We start from the raw sequence: 14717 nt of genomic DNA on the forward strand, positions 1-14717 counted from the left end.
GAATGATCGCTATTAAAAGCTAGTTTTTTTTGCTGTAGACTACCGAACTTTTTATAAGAAAATAGGGCTGTTGCGTTGTCATATATCGACGCAAAAACTCGGGTTTATTACGCTTGATCTTGATCATTTTTTGTGATTTTTTGTAAATGTTTTCGTCGGTAATAACCTCTTTTGGGCGTCCACTGCGTTCACCGTCTTCGGTGCTCATTTCACCACGTCTAAACACCCTTGATGGTTGATTTTCCAGGGGCAGTGTCCGGAAATTCGGCATCAAGCCAAGTTTTTGCTTCAGCTGTATTTTTTCCTTTCAAAAAGTTATATTTTATCGACACGCGAAAGTCCTTTTTATCCATTTTTTTCACAATAACAAAAGTTGCTTCACTCAAAATGCTATAATTCACAAACTAATGATCCGACAGCTGTCAAATTTATACACGCATTTTTTGAGGATTAGGGATAACTAAAATTAATTCTAGTAGCGCCATCTATGTGTCAGGCAAGGGACCTTTAAATTGACCTGTTAATTCCCAATAAATGGTTTTTAACGTGAACAAAATTATTACAGTTGGTGCAAGCACCTAATACAATGGTATCAAATTGTTTATTTTCAATTTACTTTCCGGAAAATGATGTTTTTCCATCTCAGGGCATCAAAATTCTAATTATCATGGATGCTCCATCAAGGTATCAACTTTATTAAACACAAATTATTTCTACGGGGTTAAAAACGTGGATTACTATTTCACACGGCTAATAAAATAATCGACAGTGTCTACACTCCCCCAATCGACTGCGGAAACATATCAAAACACGAAACAGCAAGCGAAGAAGAAGGGATCCACCACCACGGACTTGGAGAATGGTCTATGTCGGCACCGTTCAGTAGCAGGACGACGGTCGGTCGCTGGTAGAACCGCACGTGCAGGAATTTTCGCGCGGTACCCGTCACCTAGCACTAACGGTTCAGGAAACAAGCGCGATTTCCGTTTTCTTTTTCGGTTTTCTGATTTTGTGTGTGCCCAATTGGTTTTCTGTTCCCCACTGTCTGGATATTCGGCAAGCCGTAAGTCGTCGTTTTCTTTTATAACAATCGTTTAAGAGTAAACAGTTAATTGATCGTACCGATATCGTTACGGAAGAATGTGAAAGTTTGCCTTTCCGTTCCTTGTTTTCTCGTTACTAACGAATCTTAAGTTTTACTTAATAATAACCATGATAATTGAATATAAATTTGCATTGAAATTATTATACAACTATTAGATGCCCCAAAAAGTAGTCTAGATTTTAAATTAACTTATTTAGTACCCATTTCTTATCGTCCAAGTTTACATAATTCTCAATCGACAATTTCTACCTAAGTTCAGCTGTTTTCCTCAACATAATCATCTTCAAGAGTGATACATTCACATAAATTTATGTTAAAATTATCGTACAACAAGTATCGTATCCATTTGTTATCATTCAAGTTCACATAACTTTTTTTTTACTCTTTGTGATTCCACAATCTGCCAATAGGCAATAAGTATTTCTTATGTCTATATTATACTTACATGGCATGCAGAAAATCACTTCATTAAGCGATCTTCTGTATAAAATATTATATTAATAAATTAGTCTTATTCTAAAGCTTATTCTAAAGTCTACATATGTCCAGTAATCAGATCAGGTGGTGTTAAATGTTTTAGTCTACGCACTTCACTATTACGTCGCATATTTAGCTGATTAGCGAGTACATTGGGATGCACTGACACTCTTTCGAAGTACTTCACACAAATACGTCGAATTATACTCGTTATAGGTTTTAGAAGAATATCGCGGTGTATCACTTTATTTGAAATATAGTACGGAGCAACAACAATGGCACGCAACACTTTATTTTGGAACCGTTGAATGATGGATATATTAGATTTGCTAGTGGTACCCCACAGTTGGATTCCATATGACCAAATAGGCTTGAGTATAGACTCATACAGCAATACCTTGTTATCTAATGATAACTTGGATTTGCATCCGATGAGCCAATACATTTGATATAATTTTAGTCCAAGTTGTTTCCGTTTAGAGAGTATGTGCTTCTTCCAGGTTAGGCGTCGATCTAAGTGCATACCAAGATATTTAACTTGCTCTGCTTGGGGGAGTTGACGATGATTGATATTCACTGGTGGACATGTTCTTCTACGCAGGGTAACCCTTAGGTGCGTGGATTTTGTTTCATTGACTTTAATGCGCCATGTCTTCAACCATAATTGTATTTGATCCAGGAGGGTTTGTAGGTTTTTTGATGCTGTGACTGGATCTTCATGGGATGCTAAGATTGCTGTGTCGTCTGAGTATGTTGCCACAGTAGTTATTTTTGTGGTGGGCAGATCGAAGTTCGCATAACTAGTGAATCAACAATTTCAGGTAAAATTCAGTTTTGTTTATCTCTATACTCTTTTTTTCGAGATATTTAGAAGTAGTCAATGATCACTGGGGGCCAGGTCTGTACTATACGGTGGGTTGTAAAGCAATTCGCTCGATTCAATCATCGTTTTCTTTGGATCGTGATGTTCATTCTTTTATAAATAAAAAAACATGTTTCCCCTTATCCGCTGTACATTTTTGTTACCAAATTTATTTTTCGAATAAGTTGTTGTCATTTTCAACCTGTAACCAAATATGTCAAAACTATTATTAATGTAAAATGTCGAAATATCAAAATTCATTCGAATACGAAAGCGGGCTGGTAATTTTTCTAAATTTATTTTGCCAATTATTCCTGTGGCAACAAGTCTTTTTCAATATTCAAGGCAGTGGGTGAATTCGATATAAGGAATGATCTTAAAACCTCTTTTGATTTGGTTACACAGAAATTGGACTGAGCTAAATCGGACGAATAAGGAGGTAACTGATTTTTCACCTGGTTCAAAGATCTTCACCTAAGGCTACTGGATGAATTGGTGACTTCATATCTAGGAAGTGTATGCATTGTTATATCCTAACAAAAAAAAACGTTTCGTAATAGAAACAATTTATTTGAAATGCGATCTAAAGAGTTACATAAACTTCTTCTGGTTACAAAACGTTTTTTTTTTACAATTTTAAGGCGAAATGTCAATAACGGTGGCGTTTTATTAGCATAATTCGACCATATATTTCTGGTTTTTGCCTCGTTATGTAACAGTTCTCATGTATAAAACTATCGTTGACATTGAGAGTGTCTCTTCGAACAAAGGAACACTTGCATCGTGTGCGGTATTTATTGATCGTAAACGAAGAGATTATTTTTTCCGAAATGACTCTAGGGACAGTAATAATAGGTCCCGTAATGTTTTGATTATTGGCCAGTGTTTTTTTTCGTCATAACGAGTCGGTTCGTTCACCATATAACCCTGACATAAGATCGCTTGACCACCGAAGCAGTTTGTGGGACGTAAAAAATGCAATTATCCATACAAGGTTGTCGAAGACGCGCTTTCAATCTCCAACTAGCTCTTGTTGACTTGATATACATTCTTTATTTTGATGCACTATTGTTTTTGTTATGTAACTAAACGATTTTGCTACTTTGTGGCGAGAAAATATTGAAATCAAAACGTCCAGAATGAAAATATTAAAATAATATATTAATGTCAAAACGTCGCAATGTTGCCGCATCAACTCTGAAGTTAGGTATCATAGTTTGTAGGTTAGGATTGTATCTTAATATAACAGGTCAATTGAAAAGTGTCTGACCTGATACATTGATGGTTTTTTAGTTAGCTCTAACCCTCAAAAGATGCGTGTATAAATTTGATAGCTGTCGGATCATTAGTTTGTGAATTATAGCATTTTGAGTGAAGCCACTTTTGTTATTGTGAAAAAAATGGATAAAAATGAATTTTGCTGATAAAATATTGCTTTTTGAAAGGAAAAAATATAGTTGAAGCAAAAACTTGGCTTGATGCCGAGTTTCCGGACACTACCACAGGAAAATCAACCATCAAGGATTGGTATGATAAGTTTAGACGTGGTGAAATGAGCACCGAAGACGGTGAACACAGTGGACGCCCAAAAGAGGTTGTCACCGACGAAAACATTAAATAAATCTACAGGATGATTTTGAATTGTCGTAAATTGAAATTGAATGAAATAGCAGACACTCTAAAGATATCAACTGAACGCGTACATCATGTCATTCACGAATATTTGGGTATGGAAAAGCTCTATGCAAAGTGGGTGCTGTGCGAGCTCATTTTTCACCAAAAATAGCGACGAGTTGTTGATTCGGAGTAGTGTTTGAAGATGATCAAGCGTAATAAACACGAGTTTTTGCGTCGATATGTGGCAATTAATGAAACATGGCTCAATCATTGTTCTCTGAAATCCAATAGACAGTCATCCGAGTGGACAGCACACGATGAACCCGCTCCAAAGCGTGGGAAAACGCAACACTCGGCTGGCAAGTTTATGGCGTTACTTTTTTACACTTTTACCAACCTCTCTTATTAATTGTCAGCATTGAATCATAATCTCACGTCCAAAAAGTTTCGTTTACCTTTTTGTATCAACTTCTGTTGCCTTTACACTATTTTTATTATCATCTTGCAATGAGTGAAACGATTGAAGTGTTCCTTTATTTTATTAAAAGCTTATTTTTCAAAGCCTTCCAAATACAATACCTGGAAGTTCCATTAGACCTCTTTGTAGGTCTAAAGTGCAAAAAGAACGTTTGCCGGTTTACAACCTGTAATTATGTGATATATAAGCAATTTATTTAGAAAGACCGAAATTAATTTTTCTCCAACCTAATATGTTTTATGAATATAATATTAAGATGTACAAATTTATTTCGATTCTTATTCATATATTATTTTCATGAACATATATATATATTTACTTGTTATTATTAACCATTTTATTAGTTTATTATCGATATCAAAAAATAATTATTATTCCAATTGTTGTTTAAAAATTATTTATATCCCAAAACAATTACTAATTAAGATTGCAATAAAAATATTAAAATTCGTCATTAAATGGAAAAACGTGTACGTTAGGTTATGTACATAAAATTTTATAACCATTTCTTGCGATTGTATTCGATTAAGTTATGAAACACCACCAATTCTGTGTTTTTTTTTATTAGTTATGCTATTTTATACATTTTAATAATCTCTTATCTTAATAATGAAGCATTGAAGGTAGTTTCTTTTTTAGCAATTAATACACAAAATAAACAAATATAACCATACTTTTTTGTTATTACAATAATCGTAGTATGCTGCTGTCATAGCGTTCTGTCGAAATGCATAGGTGCAGATCCCAGCGCCTGCTTTCTTTTTTTTTAGTAATGTCTATCGCAGAATATCTTCATGTTTATTCTAACGATGCTGCAATAATTGCTCGAACAAAGCCATCAGTTGCGTGCCAACATTTCGTATTAAATCACTTGCTGTCTCAATGAGGATGGAATAGAAGCAGAAACAAAGGGAGTAGTCGATTGTTATACCACTTAAGAGTAAAAACAAAAGTTTCGGGAGCTCGATGACAGATAAGCTGTCACTTGGATGTTGGTTTGTTTTATTTTTAAAACTAGACTTACTTCGATAGAGTAATTTTATTAAGACACAGGTTTTTTTTCTGTGATTATTAGCATAAAGGAGAGACAATTTAAAATGGAATTTCTCGTACAAATAACTGGCATTAACATTCGCCCGGATAAACACTTGAGGGCGCTCAGATCGCTAAATAATGGTATTGTGAAACTTAGTATAAACAAATTTGAATTAGAAATATTTTATTCAATTACAATAAATATTTTAAAATACATAAATACTTTCTAACTATATTTTTTATATTTAACAAACACAATATTTGCGAATACAATGAATTTCTATTTTTATATATTTTATGGTATCAAAAATAGCTTTCCCATTCATTTTAAAAGAAAGAAAATTTTTCACTATAATAATAGTAACATTTTATATGGAAAAATACAGCGAAAATTTTTTAGTGAAAATATATTTCCCGTTTTTACATTCTTTACGACTTTTGTTCTTTTATAATAGCAGGAATGATAAATTTTATTCGCCTTAAGTACGAAAATCTACAGGATATGCACAAAAACGAGAAAATTAAGCAATATAGTTCTGCATCTAGAGCTATAGCCGCTCCGACGAAAATGAAAACCATAAAACGTAATATTTATTTAAGAATTTCTTGTAGATCTCTTTAGATATATCTTTTTAGATAATGAACAGCTATTATTTATTTTTTAAAATTTTATCTATGTTGGAGCTGGATTCCTTATGAAAAAATGCATATGCCTCATATACCATCAAGCCTACCACAGTAAAACACATTTTTTTGGCAAAATTAGTTTTTTTTATTCAACATAATTCACTTCAAGGATGATACACTGATTATAGCGACCCTCCAACTTTTCGATACCATTTTTGTAGTACGACTTGTCCTTTGCTTCAAAATAGGCCTCAGTTTCGGCGATCACCTCTTCATTCGTCGAAAATTTCATCCCATCGAGTATTCTTTTGTGATTTGAGAACAGGAAATAGTAGCTGGGGATTTTTGCCATCGTTTTCACTGACTTGTGACACGGTGCATTGTCTTGGTGAGGCAGCACTTTCTTTTTCTTCAAACGTGGCCGTTTTTCCGCGCGATTTCGTCCTTCAAACGGTCCAATAACGCTATGTAATAGTCGCTGTTGATGGTCCTTCCTTTTTCAAGGTAGTCAATGAAAATTATTCCACGCGCATCGCAAAATATAGACGCCATAACCTTGCCAGCCGACTGTTGCGTTTTCCCACGCTTTGGAGCGGGTTCATCGTATGCAGTCCACTCGGATGACTGTCGATTGGACTTCGGAGTGAAATGATGGAGCCATGTCACATATCGACGCAAAGACTCGGGTTTATTACGCTTGATCATCTTCAAACACTGCTCCGAATCATCAACTCGTCGTTGTTTTTGGTCAAATGATCTCGCGCGGCACCCACTTTGCACAGAGCTTTCTCATACCCAAATATTCGTGAATGATATGATGTACACGTTCAGTTGATATCTGAGAGTGTCTGCTATTTCATTCAATTTCAATTTACGGTCATTCAAAATCATTTTGTCGGCTTTTTTTTAAATATTTTCGTCGGTAACAACGTCTTTTGGGCGCCCAAAGCGTTCACCGCCTTCGGTGCTCATTTCACCACGTCTAAACCTAGCATACCAATCCTTGATGGTTGATTTTCCTGGGACAGTGTCCAGAAACTCGGCATCAAGCCAAGTTTTTGCTTCAACTATATTTTCCCTTCAAAAAGCAATATTTTATTAACACGAAATTCATTTTTATCAATTTTTTTCACAATAACAAAAGTTGCTTCACTCAAAATACCATAATTCACATACCAATGATCCGACAGCCGTCAAATTTATACACGCATCTTTCGAGGGTTAGGACTAACTAGAAAACATATGGACTTAATTCTAGTAGCGCAATAGTAGCATCTATTTGTCAGACCGTGGAATTTTCAATTGACCTGTTAACTCTTTATCTCCGTGGATATATTTACACAAACTATTTTAACTGCAACTACGATGAAAATTAGTTTTTAAAGAACATTCAATTCTTAAAATAATAGCTTCTTAAAATCAATAACTCTCTAAAAAGCAATAATTTTTCAATAAGAGTTAGTATAATTGGGTAAATAGTACACATTGTTTCATATTTATATATAAGTGTATTCGATAATCTAAATTAAATTAATAATTTTAACTTGACGTAAAGCAATATTTGTGGCAGTGGCGCGGCAGTGGAAAATCAGGGTACTGTGTCAAATTCGTTAATTCAAGTAACCCTTCCATATTTTATAACGTCAACCTGTTAATAGGATGCCTTATGTCATTAGCGTGGGCGACTGTGATCTTTAGGCAATACGAGAAACGTATAGATAAGAGAGAAATGGAAATCATTCAAGGCGATGTGGTGCTACCTCAAAAAAAAAACGCAAAAAATTGAAATTAAGGTCAAAGTCGACATAGGCGACAAATATTGCGACATCCGGTGAAGTTAACTGGCCTCTTGGAGAACCATTTAATTGTATGCACGCGGTGAAACGGTTGCGAAACATATTCCATTAACGTTGCGTTATCCGCTCGTCAGATAGCGTAACGCGGGAACATTTTTCATATTTGCAAAATTAATTAATGTGCTGTCATAATTCATCACGGTTTGTTTGTATTTCTTCAGCGGGGTTCGTTATAGTATCAACACAAAATTTCTCTGTAAACGTGTGTGTCAACGTGACAGTCCGATACGTCAACTTGACACTTTCCTAACCTATTAACAAAGCATTTCTATCAGACTACAGGGGATTGGACAAGATATCGTATATGATTGGCTGGGTATATTTCGATAATATACGACAGGTTTTGTTTATTATTTGTTAATTCTCTAGTTATGTTATGCTGTATATTTTATTAATTTTAAGTGCTATAAATTAAAGACTTAATTATTTTGAAGGTGACCTAAGGACATGTATTTTGGTTAAGATACTGAATCAATATTTTGGTTTGAATCTACAGCCAAGAGATTTAGAGTGGGATTTTTTTGGATCTAACGCATGGAGTCAGAAGTATTAATTCTTGAACAAGTAGGTTAAATAAAAGAAACTTAATGCTCTTTTTGTTTGCATTAAATCATATATTAATACAAATTAAAATATATACATAGACAACTTATATATTATGATTGTTTTGTTATATTGTTGATAGATCTTTGAGCTGTCTCTTTGATTTAATTAATCGATGTTATAATAATAAGGGTAGAAGGGTGAGGATGATATATATCGTATATTTTAATTTTTTTGTTGATGTTCGTTAAAATAACAGTTCAATTGAAAAGCTCCCGTCTTGCCATAGTAAAACACATTTTTTTGGCAAAATTAGTTTTTTATTCAACATAATTCCTTGAATCATGGATTCATGGAATTTGCCACCGTTTTCACTGACTTGTGACACGGTGCATTGTCTTCGTGAAGCGACGCTTGCTATTTCTTCAAATGCGGCCGTTTTCGGCGATTTTGTCCTTCAAACTGTCCAATGACGCTATGTAATAGTCGCTGTTGATGGTCCTTCCTTTTTCAAGGTAGTCAATGAAAATTATTCCACGCGCATCGCAAAATATAGACGCCATAACCTTGCCAGCCGACTGTTGCGTTTTCCCACGCTTTGGAGCGGCTTCATCGTATGCAGTCCACTCGGATGACTGTCGATTGGACTTCGGAGTGAAATGATGGAGCCATGCCACATATCGACGCAAAGACTCGGGTTTATTACGCTTGATCATCTTCAAACACTGCTCCGAATCATCAACTCGTCGTTATTTTTGGTCAAAGGTGAGCTTGCGCGGCGTCCACTTTGCACAGAGCTCTCTCATGCTCAAATATTCGTGAATAATCTGATGTACACGTTCAGTTGATATCTTTAGAATGTTTGCAATTTAATTCAATTTCAATTCATAGTAATTCGAAATCATTTTGTGGATTTTTTAAATGATTTCTTCAGTAACAACCTCTTTTGGGCGTCCGCTGCGTCCACCGTCTTCGGTGCTCATTTTACCACGTCTAAACTTAACATAGTAGTCTTTGATGGTTGGTTTTCCTGGGGCAGTATTGGGAATCTCGGCATCAAGCCAAGTTTGTGCTTCAACTATTCTTTTTTCCTATTTTTTTCGAAAGTCCTTTTTATCTATTATTTTCACAATAACAAAAGTTGCTTCACTCAAAATGCTATAATTCACAAACTAATGATCCGACAGCTGTTAAATTTATATACACATCTTTTGACGGTTAGGGCGAACTAAAAAACATACGGATTTAATTCTAGTAGCGCCATCTATGCGTCAGGCTGGGGACTTTTCAATTGACCTGTTTTACATTTTTGGCATGTTTCCTCCATTTTTACATATATCACATATTTTATCATTTTTATATCTTATATTTGTACTTATTTATGATTTTATTTTAATATATTTAAAAACTAATCATATTTAGTGACTTAACCAATGGAAGCCCTACTAAGAAAATATTTTTTCACACGATTCTGTTTTTTTAAATTAATTATATCTTACATTATATATGTTTAGTACAATATTAATTTACAAATTATGTATTACTACTATTTTGTTGTATTTGCGAGTACGGGATCAATACATCAGTACGTGTTTTCCAAATTAAATTAAAACTAAACTACTTAAGCTAAAGTTAAGAATATACTTATACACTACACAAGTTCACAAGTTCGTGTGGTTTAGTTCGCTTCAATCTTCTGATTTTTTGCATGTTGTCCAGTAGCTGTATTGCTTTCACGCTGCTGTAATTTAGTAACCAAGGATTACTACTAGTTGGTTTGATGTTTTAGTGCAACCTCATATTTGCACTCCATAGATCAAAATTGACTTTATGGTTGACTGATAAACCAATCTCTTAAATTTAAGTCAAGTTGAGAGTGTCTTCGGGCTAACCAATATATTTGCTTGATTTTGAGTGTAATCTGCTCTGTTTTTGGTCTAACATGGTGTTTCCAATTTAACTTACCATCGAGATGTATGCCGAAGTATTTAGCTGACTCTGTTTGAAGAATCAGGCATCCTTTCAGTGATATAGTTAGGGTTTTGTCCCTTCGCTGCATCTCAAAATTAACATGGACAGACAGGAGCTATTAAGCTGTATTTTTCAGTCTCTAGTCCATTTGTAGATCTTGTTGAGTGTTATTTGTAATTTTTTCCACAGCTATGATTATTGTGTCGTCGAAAAATGTCCCAAATACTGTTTCTATTGTTGTTGGGATATCAGCACTATACAGCTGATAAAGACACTACCCTAGTGAGTTCCAGCTGAAATAAGTTTCAGTGCCCCTTTCATGCGAGACTTCGATTTATATGATTCGAAAATATATAATTCCGCGGTAGCAATTTGCTCATTTTGTAGATTAATCCGAAATGCCATATCCAGTCAAAAGCTTGTCAGGCATCCAGGAATATCGCAAGGCAGTATTTATATCCTTCGAATGTCTTTTCAACAACCGCTGCTGCTCCGTGGCTTTAGTTGATTTTCGAGCGGTGATTTCGAAACGCAGACTGCAATTTGATATTTCTATAAATGGATTCTGTAATGGTCATTTAAACTAACCAATTGAATGAAGCAAAATGGCGTTAACACTCTATATACTACTCTAAGGTCTATTTATATCGATTTCCATTGTTCGTAGGTTTGATGCGAGTTCGTTTTTTTTGTTTGCCGTGTACCTGACTTAATTGTTCCGCGGTGTGACGTCTGTCAACAGCAGCAGAGTTCCCCAATGAATACTTGAACTCGTTAGGGCATTTCCGCGTTTAACATTCGGCACAGAACGCCTCTCGAATCGTGTAATATGACGAAAAAAAAAACCTATTCGTCGTCGTTGTCGGTGAAACTGACGCCAGAATTTCAATATGTACCACGCGCGACTGGATACGCGTCACTGTCATTTGTCTCGCGCCGATGCCAACTTAGCACATCGTTCGGAGGGGTTCATAATAGGCGCGTGAATAAGTAATCCGCCTTTCTTACCCTCCGGTTCGTATTCTTAATAACAGGTCATTTGAAAATTTCCCGGCCTACCATAGTAAAACACATTTTTTTGGAAAAATTAGTTTTTCTTATTCAACATAATTCCCTTCAAGGGCGATACACTGATTATAGCGACCCTCCGACTTTTCGATACCATTTTTGTAGTACGATTTGTTCTTTGCTTCAAAATAGTTCTCAGTTTCGGCGATCACCTCTTCATTCGACGAGAATTTCTTCCCAGCGAGCATTCTTTTGAGATCTGAGAACAGGAAATAGTCGCTGGTGGCCAGATCTAGAGAATGCGGTGGATGAGGAAGCAATTTGAAGCCCATTGTCAGTGCATTGTCTTGGTGAAGGAATTTCTTTTTCTTAAAATGCGGCCGTTTTTCGGCGATTTTGTCCTTCAAACGGTCCAATAAAGCTATGTAATAGTCGTTGTTGATTGTCCTTCCTTTTTAGGTAGTCAATGAAAATTATTTTATGCGCATCCCAAAATACCTTGCCAGCCAACTGTTGCGTTTTCCAACGCTTTGGGAATGATGGACCCATGTTTCATGCATAGTCACATATCGATGTAAAAACTCGGGTTTATTACGCTTGATCATCTTCAAACACTGCTCCGAATCATCAACTCGTCGTTATTTTTGGTCAAAGGTGAGCTTGCGCGGCGTCCACTTTGCACAGAGCTTTCTCATACCGAAATATTCGTGAATAATATGATGTACACGTTCAGTTGATATCTTTAGAATGTTTGCAATTTAATTCAATTTCAATTCATAGTAATTCGAAATCATTTTGTGGATTTTTTAAATGATTTCTTCAGTAACAACCTCTTTTGGGCGTCCGCTGCGTCCACCGTCTTCGGTGCTCATTTTACCACGTCTAAACTTAACATAGTAGTCTTTGATGGTTGGTTTTCCTGGGGCAGTATTGGGAATCTCGGCATCAAGCCAAGTTTGTGCTTCAACTATTCTTTTTTCCTATTTTTTTCGAAAGTCCTTTTTATCTATTATTTTCACAATAACAAAAGTTGCTTCACTCAAAATGCTATAATTCACAAACTAATTACTAATGATCGAAAATTTACACACGCATCTTTTGAGGGTTAGACCTAACTAAAAAACATATGGATTTAGTTCTAGTAGCGCCATCTATGTGTTAGGCCGGATTTTACCAGAGATAAAAACACAACATTTCTAAAATCCAAACATGTTGAACCCAATGAACAAAGGTTCGTTCGCACTTCGACGAAATGACACATACCGAACAGGGAAGCCCGTCAATGAGGAAATTATGCCTATTCATCCAAAAATGGGGTCGAACAACGCAATATTATAAATAACAGACCCCCTCAAAATGGCCACCATGCTGTTACGGATTGTCAACATTAACGCGTGCTATATTATTGAATCAAATGGCGAACGAGCCGATCATTCCCGAGGATAAGTCGTCCGGACCCGAACTGACAGACGTAATGTGGTTTTCGACAGTTTCCTGGTGTCGTTTCACCGACAAGCCACCATCGATAATAACGGGGGGCAAGGGCCGCTTTTCATTCCAGCGCGGACAGTGTTTACATCGGCGAGTTTTCATGGTTTCCTTTTGTGTTGTCCCGATCAGGGCCGAGTGAACCATATCCGAAAAGTGGGTCACGCCGCTTATTCGTACCGTAATTGTTTGCGGCGATTCGAATGCCCGTAACATAAAGATGCCGTAAAACTGACGAGTGGCAAATACGTTTTAATACCCGCGAAAAAAATTAAAACATGTTTCAAGCAACGCTTACTATACGAGGTCGTTCGATGAGTTGTTCAATAAACGCGAAAATCATTGTAATAAGCGTTATGTTAGATTATATTGAAAATTGATTGAGCACAGAGCAAACGTTGATTGCGGAAACTATATGCAAAATATGGACAACATCCTTAGATTTTTCCAAAATAATATTTAATAGAATTAGTAATCAGAAATATAAAAACATTAAAGAATATAAACAGAGTACCTTCGAAAAATATGTAGACGAATTAAGCTCGGAAATAGAAGAATATGAAAAAGTGTTCAGGATATTTCTCAGTTATATGTTGATTGAATTGGGTGCTGATATTGCTAAAGTCAGAATTATCCCTTGTCTTATCACCTGCGATGGTCGCCATGGAGGCAATCTATCCTCGGAGCTCTATATCGGTGAAAAAAACAGCGATAAGCGGCTACAAACTGCATCAAATATATGACAAGAGCCCCTGTGTTGCTCTCTAGAGGGATTGAGTTTGGTGCTTGATGGGAAGAAATGTCTGCAATGAACCAGCCTTGGTTTGAATCTCAAGGAGCTGGCAAATTTAATCAAATGCAATTTACCTCTGGTTTCTGGGGAAGGTATTTCTGCTTCACAGAGCAAGCTATCTACTGGGATGGTGTGGAAGGCCTCCAGGGCGATTCTAAGAGTTGAGTTGTGGATTGGGTTCAATCCATTTAATCAAGAGGGGGCAGCGGAGATGAATCACCGGCAGCCATTCTCCAATTTGCTTAGCGTTAATGCTTATAAATATTTAGTAATGTGACCCTATGGGCGTCCCAATGAAAGTTAGTGAAAGGGCGTAGGAGACTGATATCTGCCAAACATTTATTCCTGACATAGTTAATAGAACCTGCGATATCAAGATTATTTGAGAAACTGATGTTAAAACGTATTAAACCATTTATAGAAATACCAGATTTTCAGTTTGGATTTCGAAATCACCACTCGACAATCGACTAAGTGCACAGAGTAACAGCCGTTCTTGAAAAAGCATTCTCAGAAAAGAAATACTGCCCTGCAATGCCCTGGACATCTCATAAGATTTTAAGGGGCATTCTCGACACTTAAACCTATTTTAGCTGTAGTTCCCAATGGTAGGGTCTTGAGACAACTCATGTATCTACTCTACACTGCTGATATTCCAACAACAAAAGAAACAACACTTGAAACATTTTCCAACGACACAGTTATCATGGTAAAATATATATCTCTGCTTCAGGCTATGGGAATAGTAAGGCGGCAGTTATTAAGATCTACAAATGGATTAGAGACTGAAAAATAGCTTAATAGCTCCAAATTTGTTCATGTTAATTTTGCGTTGTGGCGAAATGACAAAAACCTAA

General features: G+C 35.9%; 1 protein-coding gene across 1 annotated transcript in view; it reads left to right on the forward strand.

Annotated features, from left to right (window-relative positions):
* The first annotated feature begins 880 nt into the window (after window positions 1-880).
* The window catches only part of LOC143199365 (uncharacterized), a 57680-nt gene continuing 43843 nt past the window's right edge, over window positions 881-14717 (forward strand). The window contains exon 1 of the mRNA XM_076409136.1: window positions 881-1063. The gene's annotated coding sequence lies outside the window, so the exon portion shown is untranslated. The remainder of the gene's footprint in view (window positions 1064-14717) is intronic.

This window comes from Rhynchophorus ferrugineus, unplaced genomic scaffold (assembly GCF_030347505.1).
Source record: "Rhynchophorus ferrugineus isolate W39M unplaced genomic scaffold, kcgeb_rfMv2 rfM7, whole genome shotgun sequence".
In the NCBI taxonomy this organism is placed as follows: domain Eukaryota; kingdom Metazoa; phylum Arthropoda; class Insecta; order Coleoptera; family Curculionidae; genus Rhynchophorus; species Rhynchophorus ferrugineus.